We start from the raw sequence: 25,817 nt of genomic DNA, 5'->3' as shown, positions 1-25,817 counted from the left end.
AAAATCAAATACCTGCAAACTGAACAACACCTTGCTCAAAAACTACTGGGTTATGAAAGAAATTAAGGATAGAATAAAGAAGCTTACAGAATCAAATGAGAATGAAAACACATCCGACTGGAACCTTTGGGACACAGCAAAAGCAGTGTTCAGAGGTCAATTTACAGCAATAAATGTACACATCCAAAAAGAAGGAAGGGCTGAAATTAAAATGTTAACCCTACAACTCGAACAAATAGAAAGAGAGCACCAAACGAAGCCCATGGGCACCGGAAGAAAGGAAACAATAAAGATTGGAGCACAAATAAATGAAATAGAGAATAGAAAAACAATTGAAAGAGTAACATGACCAAAAGCTGGTTCTTTGAAAAGATTAACAAAATTGATAAACTACTGGTCAAACTGAAAAAAGAAAAACAGGAGAGGAAGAAAATAACCCAAATAAGAAATGAGCTGAGTGATATCACAACAGACCCAACTGAAATTAAAAGCATCATAATGCAATACTATGAAAAACTGTACTCCAACAAATTTGAAAACCTTAAGGAAATGTACAAATTTCTAGGAACATACTACCTACTTAAACTAACACAGAGGTAGAAGAACAAATTAACCTATAACAAAAGAAGAGATTGAAGAGGTAATTTAAAAACTCCCAACGAGAAAAAGCCCTGGCCCTGACAGCTTCACTGGAGAATTCTACCAAACTTTCAGAGAAGAGTTAACACCAGTACTACTAACGATATTTCAGAGCATAGAAAAGGATGGAATAGTCCCAAAATCAATTCTATAAAGCCAGCATAACGCTGATACCAACACCAGGGAAAGACACAACAAAAAAAGAAAGTTACAGACCTATATCCCTCATGAACATAGGTGCAAAAATCCCCAACAAAATTCTAGCCCATAGAATTCAACAACATATCAAAAAAATAATTCACCATGACCAAGTGGGATTCATACCGGGTATTCAGAGATGGTTCAACATTAGAAAAACAATCAATGTAATCCATCATGTAAATAAAACAAAAGATAAGAACCACAGGATCTTATCAATTGATGCAGAAAGGCATTTGACAAAGTCCAACACCCATTCATGATAAAAACTCTCAACAAAATAGGAATAGAAGGAAAATTCCTCAGCATAATAAAGGGCATTTATACAAATCCAACAGCCAAAATCATCCTAAATGGAGAGAGTCTGAAAGCATTCCCCTGAGAACAGGAACCAGACAAGGATGCCCTTTATCACCATTCTTATTCAGCATTGTGCTGGGGGTCCTAGCCAGAGAAATAAGGCAAGAAAAAGAAATAAAGGTCCTTGAAAGTGGTAAAGAAGAAGTAAAAGGTGCCTATTTGCAGATGATATGATCTTATACACAGAAAACCCTAAAGAAGCCACACAAAAAAACTACTGGAACTAATAGAAGCGTTCAGCAGAGTATCAGGATACGAGGTAAACATACAAAAATCAGTTGGATTCCTCTACATCAACAAAGAGAATTTCAAAGAGGAAATCACCAAATCAATACCATTTACAATAGTCCCCAAGAAGATAAAATACTTAGGAATAAATCTAACCAGAGATGTAAAAGACCTGTACAAAGAAAACTACAAGACACTACTGCAAGAAACCAAAAGACACCTACAAGAGCATACCTTGCTCATGAATAGGAAGACTCAACATTGTAAAAATGTCAATTCTACCAAAAATGATCTACGAATACAATGAAATCCAGGTCCAAATTCCAATGACATTTTTTAAAGAGATAGAGAAACAAATCACCAACTTCATATGGAAAGGGAAGAAACCCCAGCTAACTAAACCATTACTGAAGAAGAACAAAGTGGGAGGCCTCACACTACCTGATTTTAGAACCTATTATACCACCACCGTAGTCAAAACATTCTGGTACTGGTATAAAAGATACACAGACCAATGGAACAGAACTGAGAATCCAGACATAAATTCATCTACCTGTGAGCAGCCGATATTTGACAAAGGCCCAAAGTCTGTTAAGTGGGGAAAAGACAGGCTCTAACAAATGGTGCTGGCATAACTGGATATCCATCAGCAAAAAAAATGAAACAAGACCCATACCTCGCACCATGCACAAAAACTAACTCAAAATGGATCCAAAGACCTAAATATAAAATCTAAAACAATAAAGATCATGGAAGAAAAAATAGGGACAACACTAGGAGCCCTAATACATGGCATAAACAGAATACAAAACATAACTAACGATGCACAAACACCAGAAGAGAAACTAGATAACAGGAAGCTTCTAAAGCATTCCTACACTTATGCTTATCCAAAGACTTCATCAAAAGAGTAAAAAGACAACATACCAACTGTGAAAAAAAATTTTGATAGGACATATCCGATCATGGTCTAATCTTTAAAATCTACAAAATACTGCAAAACCTCAATGACAAAAGGGCAAATAACTCAATTAAAAAATGGGCAAAGGATACGAACAGGCACTTCACCAAAGATAACATTCAGGTAGCTAACAGATACATGAGGAAATGCTCACAGTCATTTCCATTAGAGAAATGCAAATCAAAACTACAGCGAGATACCAGCTCACCCCAATAAGGCTAGCATTAAACCAAAAAACACAAAATGATAAATGTTGGAGAGGTTGTGGAGAAATTGGAACACTTATACACTGCTGGTGGGCACGTAAAATGATACAACCACTTTCAAAATCGATTTGGCACTTCCTTAAAAAGCTAGAAATAGAACTATCATAAAACCAAAAAGCCAAACCAGACCCAGTGCCGTCGAGTCAATTCTGACTCATAGCAACCCTATAGAACTACCATACGATCCAGCAATTCCACTCCTTGGAATATATCCTAGACAAATACCAGTCGTCACACAAATAGATATATGCACACCATATTCATTGCAGCACTGTTCACAATAGCAAAAAGATGGAAACAACCTAGGTGCCCATCAACAGACAAATGGATAAACAAATTATGGTATATTCACACAGTGGAATAATACATAATGAAAGAATAGTGATGAATCCGCTAAACATCACGACATGGATGAATCCGGAAGGCATTATGCTGAGTGAAATTAGTCAGTCACAAAAGGACAAATATTTTATGAGACCACTATTATTAGCACTCAAGAAAAGGTTTAAACACAGAAGAAAACATTCTTTGATGGCTATAATGGTATGGAGGGAGGGAGAGGGAAATTCACTAACTAGATAGTAAAAACAAGAATTATCTTAGGTGAAGAGAAGGACAACACACAATACAGGGGAAGTCAGAACAACTAGACTAAGCCAAAAGCTAAGAAGTTTCCTGAACACAACCAAACACTTTGTGGGAGAGTAGCAGGGGCAGGGATCTGGGGAAGATGGTTTCAGGAGACGTCTAAGTCAATTGGCATAACAAAGTTCATTAAGAAAATATTCTGCATCCCACTTTGGTGAATGGCATCTTGGGACTTAAAAGCTTTCGAGTGGCTATCTAAGTTGCATCAATTTGCCCCAACCCACCTGGAGCAAAGGAGAATGAAGAACACCAAAGACACAGGAAAATATTAGACCAAGAGAAAAAAGGGCCACATAAACCAGAGACTCCATCAGCCTGAGACCAGAACCAGATGGTGCCCGGCTACCACCAGTGACCACCCTGACAGGGAACACAACAGAGAGTCCCTAACGGAGCAGGAGAAAGTGTGGTACGGAACTCAAATTCACGTAAAAAGACCAGGCTTAATGGTCCGACTGAGACTAGGGGAACCCCAGAAGACATGGCCCCTGGACTCTCTGTTAACCCAGAACTAAAACCATGCCTGGAGCTAACTCTTCAAAGATTAGACAGGACTATAAAACATAAAATAATACTCATGAAGAGTGTGCTTCTTAGTTCAAGTAGATACACGAGACTAAACGGGCAGCTCCTGTCCAGAGGCAGGATGAGAATGCAGAAAGGGATAGGAGCTGGTTGAACGGACATGGGAAATCCAGGATGGAAAGAGGGGTGTGCTGTCACATTATAGGGACTGCAACTAGGGTCACATAACAACATGTGTATAAATTTTTGTATGAGAAATTAACTTGAGCTGTAAACTTTCACCTAAAGCACAATAAAATAAATAAATAAAATAGCCTCTCTTTACTGCGGTGCCCCTCTCTCCAGGGCTCCATCTTGGTTCATTCTTTCTGTAATAATTAGGATAGGCTAGGTTATGCTGCAATAACAAACAGCCCCAACTCTAACTAGTCCCCAAGGGTTTGGCTTATTGTTCCTCACTCAGGCAAAGAGCACTGCAGGTGGAAGGGACTCTCTCTCCAGAGAAACTGCCTTCCGTACAGGGATCTGGCCATGCAGGCCCTTTCGTCTTGCGTCCTCCTCAACACAAAACCTGCTTATTTGCTACCTCAGGAGAGGCGACAACCCTCTGCTAACTCCAAGGAGTTAAGAAATGTTCCTCCTGTGTGCCAGCAAGCCCTGGTGGCGTAGTGGTTAAGGGCTCAGCTGCTAACCAAAAGGTTGGCAGTTTGAATCCACCAGCTGCCCCTTGGAAACCCTATGGGGCAGTTCCACCCTGTCCTATAGGGTTGCTATGAGCCGGAATCGGCTTGATAGCAATGGGTTTGTTTTTCTTTTTCTTTTTTTTTTTTTGGTGTGCCAGGAGGGAGGAAAGAACTAGAAGTAGATATTCATCAGGAGGTTTTACCACACTTTCACGAGCCCCCTTGAACACAGGTTCAACATCGGCTGTCTCTACTTCTTTGCTTCTTAACCTAGTGAAAAAAAAATTTTTTTTTTTCCCCAGCTCTACGTTAAACCCCAAATCTGGCTTCTGCTTTATCCCTCTACCATAAACACTCAGTCCCCTAATGACTGATGGTGAACCCCTGTAGTTGTTTTTTCTACTCAGATCACAGGAGCTCAGCTACCTGCAGAACCCACTCCAGGGGACCATGCTCCAGTGTTTTGCTCTGGGCTTTCCTCGAATGTCACTGTAGGAACAGCCAGATTTGATTTTCTTCACTTGCTATGGAATTTTTGTTGAAGAGTTGGTCTATTATTTCCCCTATTTTCCTTATGTAAACTCCAGGTGAAAAATATTTTTAGAATTTAGTGCCAGCAAAAGTGCCATCTCTTTTAAGATAATATGTTCCCGTCTTGTACGCGATGTTCCATGTTTCCCTTTTTATCCTGGCTCTCAAGAAGCTTAGAACCGAACCAGATGATCAAGTCTAATACTTAGTACATTATCTTACCTGTTTCCTCTCTTCCTCAGTCTCAATTTTCCCTTTTCATTCCTCTGTTATTAGCTATTTGAAAGGGACCTTCGCCTGTGAGATCACAAATTCATTTGGCAAATATTGGAGGCATTGTTGTTGGTATCAGCTGCCGCTGAGTCAGTTCTGACTCGTGTTGACCCCATATGTGCGGAGTAGAATGGCTCCACGGGGTTTTCACTTCTGTGGCCTTTCAGAATCAGATGACCAGGCCCTTCTTCTGAGGCACCTCTAGGTGCATTTGAACTGCCAACCTTTTGGCTAATAACCTAGTGCTTACCAGTTTGTGCCACCCAGGGACTACCACTGGGGGTAGCCAAAAAAAAAAGACAAAAACAAAACCCATTGCCATTGAGTCTATTTCAGCTCCTAGCAACCTTATAGGACAGAGTAGAACTGCCCCCATAGGATTTCCAAGGAGTGGCTGGCGGATTTGAACTGCTGACCTTTTAGTTAGCAGCCAAGCTCTTACCCACTGCACCACCAGGGCTCCACTGGGGATATAAGAATATTAAAGTAGTCTTTTGTGACCATATGGGGAATCTGTCTGAAGTGTTCCTAATTCTTAATGGAGATTGTTTCATATCAAATATGTAGAGCTGCCTCGTGTCTTATTTTTGAGAGAGAACTACACTATTGATTAATTGGTCACACATCTATCTACCATCTATCTTTTGACTTAATATCTTTGTACTTACTAATCTTAAGTTTCTTAAGGGTAGTAATATTTCTTTTGCATATTTATATGTACAATATAAATTGTACATATAAATTCTTTTGCATATTTAAGTATACAAAACCCTTGGCATGGATGGTCCACAAGTTGGTTTGTTTTGTTTTTTATTAACGTATTAATTTTAGAGTAGTTTTAGATTTACAGAAAAGTTGGAAAGATAGTGTCAAGAGCTCCTACATACCATTCCCGTGTTCCTGTTTTAACAACTGATAATGTTCCTTACGTGGATGTTCCATAACTTATTTAACCAATCCCTTATTGACAGTTACTTAGGTCATTTTACAACCATTTGCAATAATGAAATGCTGTACTCCATACCATTTAACATGCATCATTTTGTATATGTGAAGTATATCTGTGAGCCAAATTCATAAAGGTAGATTTGCTAGATCAAAGGATTTGTGCCATTTTTTGCAGGCTATTGCTCGTGTTCCTCAGAAAGATTACAACAATTTAAACTCCCACCAGTAATATTACGAAAGTGCCTGTTCCTTCCCTCCCGCACTACCTCACCACCTTACCCAGTTGTCTTATCTTTGCCAATCAGATAGGCAAAAGATTGGAGCTCACTGTAGCTTCATTTGCATGTTTTATGAGTGAGGTGGAACATCTTCTCATTTGATTAAAAACTACCTGTACTTCCTCTTCTGTAAACTGATCATATCCTTTGCCTGTTTTTCTATTAGGTTTTGGGATTTTTTCTTATTGTTTTGTAGGAGCTCTTTATATATTAAGGAAGTGAGCCGTTTATCAATGGTGTAGTTTGTAATGATGTTTCCATTTGTATTAGAACGTTGTTTGTGGTGTCTCTTTCCATACTGTGTTATAAATATATGTATTATACAGTAGAATTTGCCAGATCTTTTTGGAGGCTGGGTTTATAGTTATACTAAGACAGACCTTCCCTACTCTGGAAAAAAGTGGAAAATTCGTCAATGGGCTTCTCCAATATTTTTATGCTTTTCTTTTTATATTTCAATATTTCATCCATTTGTAATTATTTTGAAGAAGGGTGTGAGGAATGGATCCAACTTATTTTTTTCCAGACAGCTAAAAATTGTGCCAATTATATTTATTAAGTAATCCATCTTTTCCTCACTTACATGAAAACTTTTCATGTGCTGCTGGATTCTGTTGGAGGATATTTCATTGGGGATTTTTCCATTAATATTCCTAAGTGAAATTGGTTTACAGGTTGTGTGTGCGTGTGCGTGTGTGTGTGTGTGTGTATTTTGCGATTCTGATACCAGTATTATGGAAGCGCCATTAAAAAACAAATCCTAGGCTCTGGAATAACAACTGGCATTATTGTTATCTATTCTTTTAGACTTTCAAAGAATTCTCCTGTGAAGCCATCTGAGTTTCCAGATGTTTTTGGAAGCTCTTTGATTATATGTTTTCTCATTGTTCACTGGTAATTTTTCTGTTTACATGTTCCAGCTTTTCTGGGGTAAGTTTGGGAAATTTATCTTTTCCTATAAAATAATCTATTTTATTCTGATTTTCAAATTCACTTGTATAGCGTGAGGCAAAGTAACATCAAGTTACCTGTCTTGGTTATCTCTTGCTGCTGTAACGGAACACAAGTGGATGGCTTTAACAAAGAGAAGTTTATTCTCTCACAGTCTAGCAGGCTAGAAGTCTGAATTCAGGGCAGCAGCTCCAGGGGAAAGTTTTCTCTCTCTGTCAGCTCTGGGGGGAAGGTCCTTGTCATCAATCTTCCCTTGTCATCAATCTTCCCTTGGTGTGGGAGCTTCTCCATGTAAGAACCCCCAGGTCCAAAGGATGTGCTCTGCTCCGGCACTACTTTCTTGGTGGTATGATGTCCTCATGTCTCTCTATTCAATTCTCTCTTTTATATCTCAGAAGAGATTGGCTTAAATTGTAGATTGAGTCTTTATAAGTGTCACTAATCCCACAACTTTAACATCGTAGAGATAGGATTTACAACACATAGGAAAATTATATCAGATGACAAAATGGTGGACAATCACACAATACTGGGAATCATGGCCTAGCCAAGTTGATATTTTTGGGGTATACAATTCAATCCTTGATATTACCCTCTTAGTTTCCTCTATATCTAAGTTTCTTTCTTCCTTATTATTCCATATTTTGTGTATTTGTTTTCTCCTTTTTGTTTCTTGATTAGGTGGCCTAAATGGTTCATCTTTTGTTCCCCAAAGAAACAGCCCTCAGATTTATTTATTAGTTTTTATCATTTTTCTTTCTTTTGATTCACTAATTTTGTTAATCCTTATATTAATTCATTTTTCTTTTCTTGGGTATATATATATTTTTTTACCTTCATTTTTCTTTTCTTGGGTATATATTTTTTTTACCTGAGTTTGATGCTTGATCTAGTTATTTTAATTATTTACTTATTAATATAAATATTTAAGACCATGAAATGTCCTATACACACTACTTTAGCTACATCCCATATATTATAAAATGTACAGTTTTCATTATATGTATATACTCATATATATTTATTTATTATATACATTAAGTATATAAGTATATCCATATTTACAAAGGTTTTCATTATATCCTTCCTGCGTTCTGAGCCTGTGTGGGAGATGAGCTGGCTTCAGACCCCAGAATTCAGTACCCCAAGCCCCAGCACTGAGCTGCTGCTTTGGGGGCTTCCTCGAGGGCCAAGGACAATTTTAAATGGTTTTTGTGAGGAAACAAAAGAAATTGCAGAATATTAAATGACGGAGCCTTTAAAGGGATCCAGCTGGGGAATGGCAAGCTTTTCTCTTTCTCTTCTTTACTTCTGTCCTTCTACCATCATCTTGCCAGCTGTGGTTTCTGACCTCCCCAGGATAGGCACTCTGGGAGGAAGAGTTGGTAAGAATTGTAGAGAGTTCTCACTTGCCTGCTTCTGTGATGGTATTCTTAACTGCTTTTCAGCAATCACCCACCCACCCCCTCTCTGCAAATTTGCAGTTCTCTTGACTGGATGAATGCATCACTATTCCAGCTCCTCTATGTCTCCCTCTTCAGACACTTGAAATCCATGATGCCTCCAACTCCTTGCAAGAAGTCAGTTCACCCTCCATAATAAAAAAAAAGAATTTTTTTTTCACCCTCCATAAACCTGCCTAATTATTAAAAAGAGCATGCTTTAGGTATACAAACTCAAGGCAGTGACAGATGAGTCTGTGGGCACAGCAGGACCTGGACCCAGGCAAGAGCCAGGCACATATAGAATCCAGGTACAGGTGAGAGCTGGGCATGGATGGTAGGGATGTAAGTTGTAGTGGAGGTAGGCCCAGGTAGACCCAAGAGCAGGTGGTTGTTTCTTGATTAGGTGGCCTAATGGTTAAGTAGATAGGCAGCTAAACATGGTAGGTATGCTGCCCCTGGCATTAAAGACTGCTTTTGCATCAGTGGACAGAGTTGGTTTGCAGAGAAACTTCCTTGCTCTTCTAACCAGGAGGCATGAATGTTGAGCCTGAAAGTCAAACAGTAACCCGTGGCAACCTTATGTATAACAGAACAAAACATTGCCTGGTCCTGTGCCATCCTCACAATTGTTGGTATTTTTGAGCCCATTGTTGCAGCCACCTTGTCAATCCATCTTAGGGAGGGTTTCCCTCATTTTCACTGACCCTCTGCTTCACCACCCATCTGTCAGTTTGTTGTACTGCAGTGGCTTTTGTGCTGCTGAGGTGCTGGAAGCTATGCCATCAGCATTTCAAATAGCAGCAGGGTCACCCATGGTGGACAAGCTTCAGCAGAGCATCCAGACTAAGAAGGGCCTGATCATCTGTTTCCAAAAATTAGCCAATGAAAATCTTATGGATAGAAACAATATCCAAAAAAACCCAAGCCCACTGCCATTTAGTCAATTATGACTCATAGTGACCCTATAGGGACAGAGTAGAACTGCCCCTTGGGGTTTCCAAGGTTGTAAATCTTTACAGAAGCAGACTGCCACATCTTTCTCCCGTGGAGCAGCTGGTGGGTTTGAACCACCAGCCTTTTGGTTAGCAGCTGAGTGTTTAACCACTGTGTCACAAGGCCTCCACAGTAACAATAGCTAACATTTAACGAGTGTGTTCGTATTATATGACAGGCACTGTTAGGCACTTTATATGCTCATGTAATCCTCACAACCCTGTAGGACATATACTATTCATTAACCCCATTTTTAGATGAGAAAACTGAAGCACAGAGAGGTTATGTAACATGGTCTAGGTCACAAAATCAGGAGCTGAGGTTAAACCTGGGCAGTTAGCTTCTGGAGCCCATGTGCTCAATTACTGCATTATCCTGCCTCTCAAAGGACAGGATGTTCAAAGGAGAGACTCACTCAAAACTTCAGGTTTGCAGAGAAGAGGAGACCATGGTGGGAGCTGTGTGCTGCGTCCCCCAAATTCTGTCCCAGGAGCCATGGCTGGGACTTTGGCCCTTCTCCTATTCTATTATAGCCATCTGAGTGGCTGGGAGCAGCTGCCCCTTATATCCCATTATCCCTCCATGCTTAGTATATGGCAGGTGGCCCAGAGGTCTTTGTGAAATTGCAACTTGAATTTAACTGACCAACAAAATGCAAAACCTTAGGCCAATCACTTTCCTCTAGAGAGTTTCTTGATTTACCAAACATCACCAATCCCATCTATTGACTTTGACACTCTTTTCTCCCTTTCCCTCCAACCCAAGTGTCTCAGGCCTGGTTGTTTATTAAATTCACCTGAGGCACTTTAAAAATGCCCGTGCTCAATTCAGTCATAGTGAGGAGGATCAGGTGCTTCTACTACACGGCCAGGCTGGGGACGACCGCTCCAATCTCTCCATCATATGCCTGCTCAAAGCCTTGGCCGAGAGAGAGAAACCACAGAGTGTTCTACTTCAAGTGATTTAGAAGGAATCACGTTTTCCCCAGGCCATTTTTACCCAGATCAGCCCAAAATGACATGTTCATTGTTGGACAGGCAGATCCTCAGGCCCCTGAGTGGTCTGGCAAGCTGAGGGAAGGGGCGACACCAAAGTTGGGGAAACTTAATGGCGCTATGCCCCATTCATTCCTTTTTTTAATTTTATTTTGTTGTTGTTGAGAGTATACATGGCAAAACATGCAACAGCTTCTACACGTACCATTTAGTGCCATTGATTACATTCTTTGAGTTATGCAACCATTCTCACCCTCCTTTTCTGAGTAGTTCCTTCTCCATTAACAAATTCGCTGTCCCCTAAAGGTTCCTATCTAAACTTTCGAGTTGCTGTTGTCAATTTGATCCCATATAGTTCTTAAAAGAGCGTAATGCTCATGGCAGACGTTTTTTACTAGTTAAGCTAAACTAATGCTTGGTTTTAAGAAGACCGGGGGTGGCCCATTCGTCTCAGCTGGGCCCTCGTCAGATGAAAGAGACTCCCCTCCCTCCCCAGTGACTGGAGCAAAACTACCGTCGGTCAAGGTGAGGTCTGGGCTCTTACAGTCAGGGGTGGAATAAATGCGAATTTATAAAATTCAACAGGACAATTCAATTCTGTGAAGTGTCAGCAGCTGGCAGATTCAAGCCCTCTCACAAAGCCCATCTCTTATAAGTAAATGGAACATGAGAAATTTTCCTCAGCAAACACAGAGGGAGATACAGGAGCCACAGTGTAAATTCTGGGCTCTCTCCAGCCCAGAAACAAGCTCCCTGAATAACAGACACTTGCTTGTTAAGTACAGGGACAAAGTGAAGTAACTGGAAGGGCCCTAGACTTGGGAATCAAGAGAGTTGGATAGGAAGGCCAGCCCTGCCCAACCCCTACCTCCCTGCAGGCCTCCCCATCTCTCCGGTCTGTTTCCCCATCTGTGCAATGAGTGTATCAGACCCCTGGGCACTAAAATCTCCCCCTCCATATATATATATTTTACAATAAAAAAATTATACTGAGTAAAATAGGTAAGTCACAAAAGGACAAATATTGTATGGTCCCACTTATATGAAATAGGCAGATGACCAAGAAAACCCTGGTGGCACTGTGGTAAAGAGCTACAGCTGCTAACCGAAACGCTGGCAGTTCGAATGTGCCAGGTGCTCCTTGGAAACCCTGTGGGGCAGTTCTACTCTGTCCTGTACGGTCACTACAAGTCTAAATCAACTCATCAGCAAAGGGTTTGGTTTTTGGGTATAGAGACCAAGCTTATTAGTGGTTACCAGGGGTGGAGGGAAGGTGTCTTAATCATCTAGTGCTGCTATAACAGAAATACCACAAGTGGGTGGATTTAACAAAGACAAATTTATTTCTTCACAGTTGGTAGGCTAAAAGTCCAAATTCAGGGTGTCAGCTCCAGGGGAAGGCTTTCTCTCCCTGTCGGCCTTCTCATCAATCTTCCCCAGGACTAGGAGCTTCTTTGCGCAGGAACCCCCGGTCCAAAGGACGCACTCTGCTCCTGGCACTGCTTTCTTGGTGGTAGGAGGTCCCCCTATCTATCTGCTCGCTTCCCTCTTTTGTGTCTCAAGAGATTGCCTCAAGACACAATCCAGACTTATAGGTTGAGTCCTGCCTCGCTAACGCAACTGCCGCCCCTCCTCCCTCATTAACATCACAGGGGCAGGATTTACACCATACAGGAAAATGACACAATACCTGGAATTGTGGCCCAGCCCAACTGATACACACACTTCTGGGGGGACGTAGTTCAATCCATGACAGAAGGGGAGAAGGGGAGACATTGTTTAGACTGCACTGAATTGTGTTAATGGCGGTGGAATAACTTGAAAGAGGACAGTGATAACAGTTACACAAGACAGTGAACATCACTACTGTCACTGAGTTACACATGTAACATTGTTGCATTGGCAAATGCTTTGTGATGTATATTCTTACCACAATTAAAAAAAAATACTCAGATTAACATTGTTCCATACTACTAACTACACTTCATTCAGATCGTACAAGTGTTTCCACTAATGTCCCTTTTTCTGTCCCAGAATCCAATCTAGGATACCAGGTCATCGTTGTCTCCTCCCCTCTGTGACAGTTTTTCAGTCCTTGCTCCTCTACATCAGGGGTTCTCAACCTCGACTTTCTACTAGAATTGCCTGGGGAGCCTTTGAAAGGCACCAAAGCCAGAGCCGCAGCCCCAGTGACATCAAGAGTCACAGGATGGGGTCAGAATTAAGCACCCCCTTTTTCCTGAAGCTTCCCAGGGTATTCTGATGTGCAGCCAGGCAGAGCTGAGACATACAGCTCTTAAAAAAGCAAGTTTCTGCTCACCCAGACAAAGCTCTTTTTGGTACAACCAAGTGGCTATTTCTGAGTTAATTCTGAATGACACGTGAATATTTGAATACATTTTTCACAAATGCTTACATAGTACTTACTAGTGGTTTACAACTATTTAATCAAATTAGAACATTACAGATAAGGGTAGCTCAATGCTGTTGGGTCGATTCCAACTCATGGCAACCCATGTGTTACAGAGTAGAACTGAGCTCCATAGGGTTTTCTTGACTATAATCTTAACAGAAGCAGATTGCCAGGTCTTTCTTCTGTGGTGTTACTAGGTGGGTTCGAACTCTCAACCTTTCAGTTAGCAGTCGAGCACAAACTGTTTGCTCCAACCAGGGACCTACACATAAAGGTAACGCCCCTTGCGATCGTCCTTCAGTTATATTCTCTTCCCCCTTCTCCAGAGATACCATCCTAATAACGTTGTCTCGTTACAGATTTTTTCTATGATTTTTCATAGAAACGAGGTGGTATTGTATTCATTTGTATAAATGCTTCTTAATGCACATGTATGTCTCTCTTTGTTCTAAAAGTAGACTTGTTGCAATTCCTTCATTTTCCAACAGGGAAATTAAAACCAGAGAACAGTGACTTCTCCAAGGTCACACTGCTAATCAGTTGCAACTTCACAATTACAGCTCCACTCACCTGCCTTCCAGCCAATTCTCATTTCCAGAGGTATTTTACAGGCAAGGCAAATAAGGGCTGGAATTTCAACCAATCTCTCAAGATAAAGCCTGACCAGGAATTGTCAGTAGGTTCCCAGAACACCAATAAAGCATGCAGCCGCTAAGCTTGCTTTGTCAGTGCTAAACAAATGTCACTGCACTCAAAGGCCAGATTAGCAGATGCATGAAAGCACCCAATCTGCCATGATTAAAAGGGGGCCGGTGGAAAAGGGGAATCCCTTTCATATCATAATAACAGGAAACACCGGAGTCAGACAGACCTTGACTTGAACCCTGGCTCTAGCTGGGTGACTTTGGGCCAGCCATCTAATTCCTCTGACACTCTTCCTTTACCTGTCAAATGGGAACAATCACAGCACCTGCTTCACAGGGTTGTTCTGAGGCCAATGCTTGATGACGTATGTAATGTACCCGGCACAGGGCCTGGCAGACTCCATTAATGGTGCTATGATTTGTATTCTTCTTAGCCCACTTCCGTTATCCACCAAGCTTCCAGAATGAATGAACTCCATTTTCTAAAATATATGGCGCTGCAGAGCACATCTCATTCAATTTCCCCACGTGCCAGTTCTCTGCTGTTTATGCTGACCGTTATCTTATGGCCTGTACTCTTTGTTGCAGATTCTCCAGGTAGTTTGATGATGGGCAAGGTGTGGGCATGAAGGAAGTGTGGAGCCCGCTGAGGGCTGTCCCTCTAGCCTAGTGCACAGAGCTCTCTTCCTGGCCCCTTGTGAGTGGCACAAGCTGTTTGCACTCGACTACCAACCTGAAGGTTGGTGGTTTGAACCCATACAATGGCTCCTTGAGAAAGGCCTGGCGATCTCCATCTGTAAAGATTATAGCTAAGAAAACTCTATGGAGCAGTTCTACTCTGTAACACACGGGGTCGCCATAAGTTGGAATCGACTTGACAGTTGTTTTTTTTGGGGGGTGGGGTATTCGTTGTACATATGACTGTCCCTGCAGACGCATCCTGAATCCCCCTAAGGTCTGTGACTCTAGGCCTGAAATAATGTGTAACATGTCAGAAGTGTTTGGAATGAATGAACGAATGAAAAGAGAAAAGAAATCAATTAAACTAAATCGAGTGATGACACAGGGACATCTTTGGACCATCGGACTATCGCTTGGATTCTGATCTAAAATTTTAAAGGCTCAAAGAGGATGTGGGGTAACTTTGAGCCTTCAGATGTCCGGCAGAAGGAAGGATGGGGTAGAATGGGGTGAGGAGAGGGGAGACGGGGTGAGCGTGGAGTTATCTTTCTATGGGTTAAGTTCCAGGTGCCCCTGGGACATCTGAAGAGACATTTGCTGGGCAGGACTTGAGAGACAGCGTCATGACTTGCTACCAGCTGACTAGCAAATGGGCTTCTGACCAGAGGCCACTGGCCTCCCCTGAGCTTTGGGAAAGGATTCCTGGGACCCTACTGTTTGCTATTGGTCATACAGAAACTAAAGGCCACACAAGTTTTCTCGCCAGACTCAGACAAGGACAGAAACTTAGAGGGACAGAGACAAGTGTCCCAGGCAAATGGTTCCCAAGGCCAAGCCAGAAAGAAACAAGCATCCTCTCTTTTCTGGGATCCTGAAAGGTCAGGGGACACCTCCACAAAAGAACACCTGAATTAGGCTTCCCAGCTCCCCCCGCCCCTCCCTCCCCGCCACCATGGCCTCCTTAGCCCTGAGGAAGGCCCAAGCTCCTGGAGGGTGGTTGGCTGCAACAGCAAAAACTCATCTCCTCCTCCACTTGGGAAGCCACCGTCAGTTGCCCTTGCTGATCTGTAGTGGGCGGAACCCCTAGGATGAGGGCAGCTGCTTGGCCCAGCACCGCCATGATGCTACCCACAAGGAGACTCCACCAGGGTGCACCAGGCGCTAACCATGCCAACAAAGGCATCATCGGCAGGCCGACACTTCCACCGCACACTCTCATTCCAAAACCCTTCGCTGTTCTTCCTCAGGAAGCTTCCCATTGAAAGATAAACATTCTGCCTGCAATCAAATGGATTTCTATTTATTTACTTTCCTTTCCTCCAGGACTGGGCCAGCCCAGACAGGTCAAAGAGCAGGATTCTAAGTGGCTGAGACGGTCTCCGGAGAAATCTGGAATTTCCCTATAGACATACATGGTGCAGAGTGTGGCAAAAAAGGCAGGGCATCCTGACAGCCAGGGCAGCAGCACCCCAGCACCCCTTGGCAAGGAAGCCCCCCTCAGGGCAGGAAGGGCCCTCCAGCTGTTGGGAAACTTGGCCATAGGCTCCTGAACCTGCTTCCAAGGGCCACTCCGAGTCAGAACTGACTCAACGGCACACAACAACAAGAGTCTTCAGGTCCTTAGGAGAACAGAACAATCGCAGAGATACTTGTATCTAAAAAATGCAGGAAAGGCAATCCATATTATTTGGTAAACCCATGATTCAGCTACAGTGTAACTGGACCTTTGGGACTGACAAAGAAAGATCTTTGCAAAGTTCCTGATCAATCCCTTATAAGACACTGTCGGGAGACAGGGGCTGCCACAGAAAAGAATGTGATGAATAACTGAAGACTACACCAAAATGCAAATTTTATTTTATTTTTTTTACTAATTTTGGTGTAAATCTTCCTAAAAATGGCGTTCGGCTTTACGTTCTTAAGCAAATGAACGTAATTTGACAGGTCGAGGATCACCGGAAATGGGCTGTAATAGTTACTTGCAGACTATTGGGAGGGCTGGGGCAGGTTCCCCTATGCTAGTGGCCCCAAGGGTTGTGCTTTTGAGTTCTCACATTGGATTTTTATGCTTTTGTCAAGTCGTCAACACTTCACCCCTCAGAAGTTTCTGCCCTCCTTCCAGGATGGAGCAGGAATGTGGTAAATGGGTGAGCGGCCAAAGGGGCTGGCGAGGGGACAGGGAGATCTGGTCTGCCCTCCCTCAGCTGACCTTGTGTGGGTAACTTCTCTTCTGTGGACCTTGTCTCCTCATCAGAAACATTACAGAACTAGAGTTGGTGATTGTATAGGGTTGTAAGGCTCTGGAATTCCTTCAAAATTGCTCTGAAGTGGTCTCAAACTCACCATAGCAACCCCACACAATAGACTGCAGTGTGCTGATCTATTTAGATGCTCTCTCTTCTTGTAAACAGCTCGGTCCTCCAGGGCAGGGCCCACTGTGTGTATACTCATCTTCTAGCACTGGGCAGGTAGCGGGCCTGTGGTCTGTGACGTGAGGAAGGACAGATGAATGGACTGACCAGCTGAGACCAAAGCACTCAACTCTCCCCCATGGTGAGCCTCTCGCCTTTCTCCTCAGCTGGCTTGCAATCTCCCTGGGAATGAGGAATAGGTCTTTTCTTCATGGTATCTCCAACCAGGGCTGATGGTCAGTGAGATGTACTGGTGTGCCCAGGCCAGTTGTTAAATATTGAAATATTTCTGTGCTATTGCTGCCTGAGCCCCTCCCCCCCCCCCCCCCCCCGTCCCAATGCCCCACATCTCCCCAGGGCCTCAAAAAATGTGATGCCTGGCATGGCAAGGGCCTCCAGAACTCTGTCCCAGCCCTGTGGCTGCGTCATTCTGATCGGTCCCTGTCTTTGCCATACTGTGGTTACATGTCCAAGTGATAGATCAACCCAATGCAGTTGATGGGGATGGCCAACAGGTGCTTGGTAAGTGCTACCTATTACCTGAGAATTGATACTTGTCTGCCAGTAAACTGAGGAAGCTCTCAGCAAGGAACTGGGCAATGTTTGCAGCCCTGACCCCAAGAAGACAGATGTATGGGGTCTCCAGCTGGACAGGTCAAGGTCCTCCAAGGACAACTGCAGGCAAAGGAAAGCAGATTTGCTGGTCATGGCCCTCCCCTGTCTGTCCATCTGCTGTCTAAGAGGCACCATGCTCCAGGGAGGCCAGAGAGAAGATTATGCAGTAAAACGAGCTGAGCTGGAGGGTGGGCATGGGGATGTAGGAGGGGGGCAGAGTTGGGTGCCAGGTGGGCTCGATCTGAGCCCCCAGCCCCACCGACATACTAGCCATGTGGTCCCCCCTCTCTGAGCCTGCGTTTCCTCTGTGGAGATAATCAAACTTACCTTCTGGCTTGATGTGAGGACAGGTGAGCTTAACACAGGCTCTGATTCGGAACCCATAGCCAGGGCTCCCCCTCCTGATAGATCCCTATTTTGATAAATAGGGCTTTAAAAATGGCCAAGTGGTTTCACAGGTATGCTCAGCTTGCGAAAATGCACCAAGCTGTACACTTAAGTGTATTTATTCTGCCTATATATCGTATGCCAGTACAAAGTTTAAAAAAAAAACCAATGATGTTCGCAGGCATCAAACACGTCAACAAAAAGTGGAGATGCTAAAAAAAAAAAAAAAATTATGGCTGAGCAAAATCTAGGATTTTTTGCCCTTGAGAAAGTCCTTCAGTTAGTTCTGACATTTCCTCCTTCAGCAGGGGATTAAAAAAAAAAAAAAAAAAGCATGTTGCTTGCCATCTAGTCAGTTCCAACTCATGGCGACCCCATGTGTGTCAGAGTAGAACTGCTCTATAGGGTTTTCTTAGCTGTAATCTTTGCAGAGGCAGATTGCCAGGGTTCTCTTCTGTGGCCCCGCTGGGTAGGTTTGAACCACCAACCTCAAGGCTAGTAGTTGAACGCAAACCATGTGCACCATCCAGAGACCTTCAGCAGGGGAATAAGAAGGTATAAAACAGCCCTCACTACACTTTCCCCCTAGAAGCTAAGGGTTTAACTGACTGCTGCCAGCAGCAGCTGAGCTGGGAAAACAACTCAGAGTGAAGATCTGTAGAGATGGTAACTAGGCCAGCCATCGGCCATGGGCAGACACACCTGGCAGATTAAAGGCTGAGTCAACGGGGTTAATTATACAGAGATTGACACAGCCTTCTAAGGAGAGCAGAGAGTGGTGTGGTCCGTACTCATGTGCTCAAGGGTGAGCCTCAATTAATTAGATCTAAAGATTGGTTATTTTATTTCTCATCCAGGAAAGGCTATAGTATTGAACTTCAAGGTCCAGAGAAGTGTGTTTAGGACGCACAGTGAAAGAGCAGCTGCAAGACAAGCCACTGTGGAATCTCTGATGTTCTCTGCCCTCTTGGGTAGAGTGGGGAGATGGTTTTCAGGGCTTTGTGGTTGAAAAAGGGCAAAGACAAGGGGCTGGATTCCTTTCCATCTAGCATCTGTTTCTTCCTTCCCATTTCAGAAGTGTTTGTGTTCTTCCCATATTAGCCAGTCTTCAGACAGGGCTCCCAGGGCTGAAGCTTGAAAACGCAGCCAGTCTCCAAGTGAACCAAAGATAGCCTGTTCCCATGGGCTTAGCTGAAACCAGGCTGTTAGGAACTCAGAGTTTGTGTCCCAGGCAAACAATTCCCTAAACAGTACTGAGTCCTCAGCTGGTTCACAAAATCTACTGACTTCATCCATACACCCTTGAAGTCCCAATAGCACTATGGACCTACCCCCATGCTGCCATAAGGAAACCCTCTGAATTCAGACTTCTCAGTAGGGGGTGGTGGGTAGCCTATACTCACCAGCACACATGAACTGAGCGCCTGCCCTGGGCCAGCCCCTTATCTGGGGACAAGCAGAGAGACAGCCCCTGCACCTTAAGGGTCTCAGTCTAGGGCAGAATTCAGGACAGGTCCCAAATGCCTACACCAAAGGCCAAAGTGGTGCTATTAGGAGGGGCATAGAGAGGGTCGCTGTGAGTCGGAATCAACTCAACGGCAAAGGGTTGGGTTTGGTAGAAAGAATGCAAAGGGGATTCCCAGGTTAGGAAGATTACAGTTGAGTGGTGTGGAGGCAGGAAACTGCAGAAAGAGGGCACAGAGGGACTCTGAAGGTTGGCCTGGACTTTGAAAGGATGGGGAAGGACATTTGAGGCTAAGGATCAGTGTCAGCAAAGAAGTCACAGGCTCATGTGCTGGGCTATTGAAATCAGCAGACAAGGGCAAGCATGGAGCCAGGGCGAGGCCCTGAGCTATGAGGAGGCAGCAGGCCAGCTGTGATGAGGACCCAGCCAGGCCTTTGTAGGAAGCCAGGCAGTGGTGGGCATAGGAGAGGAACACAAAGAGGCTGAGTGACACCCATGTTCCTGTTACCTGGGTACCCAGAGAAGGCAATGAATAGAATCCCACTAGAACGACTGCCTGAGCTCCTCCTCACCCCTCCTCTCCAGGTGGACCTGTCTAGGGCCTGGCCATGTGAGAAAAGTAAAGGTAGACCCAAGAGATACAAAGTCTCCTTCTTCACCACTGGGGAGAGAGCCGGCGGGTCTCCGTCAGTTCCTCAGACTGCCTCCTCACCCAGGGCCTCATCGAAGCCCGGCCAAATCCCTGCCTGGGCCAGAAGGTCCCCGATGATCAGATTGAGATGGGGTCAGAGGTCATACAGCCCTAACTTCTCCTGTGCCACTTAGGACACCAAGGGGCCTGTCAAAGGTTACCTTTGGTCCAGTGAACTTCGTAGCATCTGTGTCCTTCTCTGTGAAGGGTGGTGACAGCACCTATCTGCTTGATGGTGATGATTAAATTACATGGTGTGTGTGTGTGTCCGCATGTGGGTGTGTGTCGAGGTGGGGGAGGCATGGGAGGCCGCCCATGCTGAGCATCACCTAGGCTGGCTTCTCCCAGATGCCCCAAGACAAGCTAGGCTGAAAGCCAGGAAGAAGCTTAGAGGAGGTCTAACCAGCCCCTCACCTTCATCCCTTGGCCTGAAGGCCTGGAGGACAGTGACTTGGCCTCCCTCACACGCAGCTCCTCTGCTCTGGACAGCCCCTTCTTTTCCCTGTGCCCAGCCTGATCCCTCCTGCACCTGAAGGCAGCAAGATGCTGCTCCTTCTCCAGTACCTGAGAAGCACCTAGGCCAGTTCTCCGTCCTGTGAGTCTCCCTCCTGGCACTCTCCCACCCAACCCCCCAGACACTGGGTGGGGGGGACACAGAACCCTCCCCACCCAACCCCCCAGACACTGGGTTGGGGGGGACACAGAACCCTCCCCACCCAACCCTCCAGAGACTAGGTCGGGGGGGACTCAGCACCCTCCCCAACACACACCACCCCAGCTCTGCAAGGCATAGTACTGTGTAAAGGGCTTCAGCGAATAAGGTAACTGGACCTGGATGTCTTCCTCAGCCATTGCTTCTCTGCCCCCTCCCTCCCTCCAGGTCTTGTGGCTGCTCTCTGGGAGCCCAGTATCCCTGCAGCAGTAGGGACTTATGGGGGCTGGGGGGAAGGGGACATTCAGAGATGGGTCGGGGCAGCTCAAGGCCTACATGCTGGCACCCTGCTGTGAAGATTCCTGTCATTGCACCAGACAATGCAGAGATGGTGACAGCCGGTACAGAGAGAGGGTGACAGCAGGGGGTGGCCAGGAGGCCTCAGGGAGGTAGAGCGAGAGGCCTGCCTCACCTGGTGCGAGTGTAGTCTGCCGGGCCCCGGGGGACCCAGGCCTCACCCATCCTCAGGGTCCACCTCTCAAGGGGGCAGGGGTGCAGACAGAGCATTGTCAACCCTGTTTGAAAGAAACTGAAGCTAAGAGAGCTGCCCTGAGTGGGGAAGAGGGATCCCAGCTGTCATCTCCCAGCCTGGCCCTTTTCTGGGCAGATGGATTCCGCCTGGAGGAGGGAAGGGCCCAGAGGGGAGAAGCGCCTGTGCAAAGATGCGGTGGTGAGATTGTATTAGTTCTCTCTGGCACGATCAGTTTGTACTGGACTACTAACCCAAAAGTTGGTAGCCCAAACCCACCCACCAGTGCCACGGAAGCAAGGCCTGGAAATCTGCTTCCATAAAGATTACAGCCAAGAAGACCCTATGGCGCTGTTCTGCTCTGTCACGGGGGGTCTCCAGGAGTCGGAATTGGCTGCACAGCAATGGGCCCAGCGGGAGTGCGGGGTAGGGCCTATTTACTCACCTCCAGGATGTCTGGCCGACGGACATCATCTACCAGGCTGGAAAAGGAGGACAGGCCTACCTGAAGCAAAAGGCTGCTGCTTGGCCTGGTTGGTCTCTGGGCTCCTCTGCAACAATGCTGGATGGGACTGCAGGGTACACAGCACCCCCTCTGGGATAGACCCCAGCAAGAACTGCCCTGGGCCTGCCTGTCCTGAGGCCTGAGAGCAGGGACAGGATTCAGCAGGAGGAAACACATGGGCAGCAAGTGAGAACAAGGTCTCCCCACCCTGGGAAATCGGCAAATCAGCATCTCAAGGAAGCAGGCACTTCCGGGGTGGGGGTAGGGGGCACAAAACCTAGAAAGAGAAGAGCCAGAAAAATCCTGGGCAGCCAGCAGGACTCACAAGGGGCAGAGGTTCGGAGGTTATGTCCAGTCCTCACCATGTCCACTTGTCCCAACCCCACCTCCATGCCTAGGGGCCCCTACCATCCTAGGGAAAAGCTTCAGATCAATTGATGCTATAGACACCACTGTATGACCCCCACATTTCCAGGGCTTCCAACTTGTTCCTTCTGGTTCCAACCCCTGCTGAGAATCTGTGTGTCTAACAAGTTCCCCAGGCAATGCTAGTGCTACTGGTTAGGGACCAATTCTGAGAACCACTGGTAGAGCAGTGGTTCTTAAAATTTACTATATGTAAGGATCCCCTGAGGATTTGTTAAAATGTAGATTCCGATTCAGTATATCTGGGGTGGAAATGCAAATTCTCAGCAGGGGTTCCAACCAGAACAAACTGGTTTGAAGCCCTGCACATTACAACCCCTCCGCTCCCGGCAGAGCTCCGCTCCTGGCAGAGCTCTCCCTTGAGCGGCTGAAGCAGTTTGACCTGCCGTTCTTTCCCAGGGCAGTCAGAATTGAGAGCTTGTCAATCTCTGGATACCAGATGAAAGGGGCAGGAAGAGGTCTCCTTGAAACGAAGAGGGAGGAGAGCTGGAGATGCTCTCTGCAGTCAGCCACTGTTTGTTGGCCCCCAATATCTGTTCACCCCTTGTTCCATAGGCTACTTACATGGCCACTCAGAATAAAGACTACGTTTCCCAGCATTTCGTGCAGTAGAAACTGCCACGTGACTAAAGTCTAGTCAAAGGGAAGTGTGACCTTAGGGGTATTTCCTTAATGGGAGGGAATATGCCCCTCTCCTTTCCTTTTTCTCTTCCCTGGTGGCTGGATGTGGATGTAATGGCTGGAACAGAAGTAGCCATTTTGGGCCAGTAGTGTAATCTTGGGAAAGAAGAAACAAGACAGAAGGATACTCTGGGTCCCTGACTCCATGGAACTGTTATACCAGTCCTAGACCACCTACCTCTGGACATTTCTCTGAGAAAAAAATAACCTTGTATTTTGTTTCAGCCAAAAGTTATTTTGGCTTTCTCTGGTACTTACAGTGAAATTTCTTATTGAATAGTACACCATTTTCAAGGTGTAAATCTAACCTCCTCCAGGAGACTTGTCCAGAGCTCCCCAGGCAGAATAAATCTCTCCTTCTCCTACACTGTCACTGTAATATTTGTCATTACGTACAACAAAGCACAGATAGTGCTCCTGCTTACAAAGTCCTTCCACATATCATTTTCACGGTTTCTGCACAACCCTAAGACCAAAACCAAACCTATTGCTGTCGAGCGATTCTGACTTATAACAACCTCATAGGGTTTCCAAGGCTGTAAATCTCTACAACAGCAGACTGCCAAAACTTTCTCCTGTGGAGACGCCGGTGGTTTTGTTAGCAGCTGAGCGCTTTAACCACCGTGCCATCAGGGCTTCTAGGTAGGTGTTACTGGTATACAGCCCTTTTGTGGTGGTGTTCAGTGCTGTCGAGTTGGTTCCAACTCATAATGACTCTATGTACAAGAGAACAAAATACTGCCCGGTCCTGCTCTATACTCACAATCGTCGTCATGCTTGAGCTCATTATTGCAGTCACTGTGTCAGTCCATCTCGTTGAGGGTCTTCCCTTTTTTTTTTTGCTGACCCTCTACTTATCCAAGCATGATGTCCTTCTCCAGGGACTGATCCCTCCTGATGATATGTCCAAAGTTTGTGAGACATAGTCTCACCATCCTTCCTTCTACGGAGCACTTTGGCTGTACTTCTTCCAAGACAGATGTTCATCCTTTTGGCAGTCCGTGGTATATTCAATATTCTTTGCCAACACCATAATTAAAAAGTGTCAATTCTTCGGTCTTCCTTTTCATTGTCCAGCTTTTGCATGCATGTGAGACGATTGAAAACATCGTGATTTGGGTCAGGCTCACCTTAGTCTTTATGGTGACATCTTTGCTACAACCCTAGGTAGGTATTACTGCCAGCTTAGCACAGGTGGGAAATCCTGGCGGCATAGTGGTTAAGTGCTACAGCTGCTAAAAAAAAGTTCAACAGTTCAAATCAACCAGGTGCTCCTTGGAAACTCTATGGGGCAGTTCTACTCTATCCTATAGGGTCACTATGAGTCGGAATCAGCTCAACGGCAATGGGTTTGGGGTTTTTTTTTTTTTTTGGTAGCACAGGTGAGGACTGTGAGGTTCAGAGGGGTGAATGGTTTCTGGTCTGCTAGCATTCTTCAGCTTGAATTTGAATTGTTAATACTGGCATGCAGCTCCCCTCCTGCCCCATGGGCTCTTCTGCGGCCCAGCAGGGGCTGATTCAGCTGGGACTCCCACTAGGGTCAAGGGCCCCACCCACAGCAGGCACTCTGTAAATCTGCACTGGATTGATTGCCTGTAAATGTAGCAAGCTCTCCTGCAGCTGGGGATACTGATTACCCCTAACCTGCATTCCTCTGTTTGACATTCTCTAAGAAAGAGAAAAATTGAAAGAAAACAAAGGACGTGGTCCTTTCAGGTGATTCTCTGCCTGCACAGGGCCCACTCTGAGGTCTCAGGGACCCAGAGCTGCAGCTGTCAGAGGACAGTGGGGAGGGGGCCTCTGCCAGGAAGGGCCTCTGGAGCAGGGGTCCAGGCTCAGTGAGGACCCCCAGTCTCCCACCCACCCTTTGCGGTGTGGAGGAGGAGCATGAGGACCCCACCAGCAGCACAGAGAGGAGCTGGTTTCACAGCCAGACTGTTTTGCAAATATTACTTCATGAAACCTCACAGCATCCTGCTTCAGGGCTGGATGTCAGGCAATTTCATCTTCTGATGGGGTAGAGCTGAGGACAGAGAATTGAAATGAAATCTTGCCTCCCTGCTATGAGGAAAACTGCTGGCCCCCAATTTGCAGCACCCTTGCAGGGAGGGAGGGAGACAAGGATTCTAACTCAGGATGGAAATTACTGTCCTCATCCCCACACTCACCCAATACGTCTTTATTGGATCCAAAGCCATCAAGTCTGATTGGCCTCACAATTCTTTGAGGCCTAAGGTAGGCATTGCCCCCTTTCACAGATGGAGAAGCTGAAACACAGAAAGGGGAAGTGATTTACCGAGTCACACAGCACTGAGGCCAGGGCCTGGATGTCCTGCCCCCCACTGCCTGCAGCTCATTCAGGGGCACCTTGCAGTGGAGGAACCCCGGGGAGGGGGTGGTCCACCCCACCTGCTCACCAGCCTGCAAACCCCTTGCACTGCCCGACACTGTAACCAAACCGGGGGTGATAGGGGAGAGCAGGGGGTGACATGGGCTGCAGTCACTTTTTTGTCTTAGCAATGGAAAAGGGCTTCTGTCTGCACCAGGCACTATTTCCATGCACAGATGCAACCTGGGGATTCAGATCCCTCTTCTGGCACTGTCCCGTTAGCCAGGAGTGACTTAGGAGACAGGCTTTCCTGGAGATACTGTGCTGTTCTCTGCTCTGGAGTGCTCTTTCCTCCCCTGGTGAGTCCCAGGCATCTTTTCAAGGCCCTACTTGATACCACTTCTTTACCCTCCTGCCTATGTCCTAGCAACACCCGTGTCACCCTGCCTGCATGTCCCATGACTCT

This window comes from Loxodonta africana, chromosome 1, assembly GCF_030014295.1.
Source record: "Loxodonta africana isolate mLoxAfr1 chromosome 1, mLoxAfr1.hap2, whole genome shotgun sequence".
NCBI classification, from domain to species: domain Eukaryota; kingdom Metazoa; phylum Chordata; class Mammalia; order Proboscidea; family Elephantidae; genus Loxodonta; species Loxodonta africana.
This window is presented reverse-complemented; position numbering follows the sequence as displayed.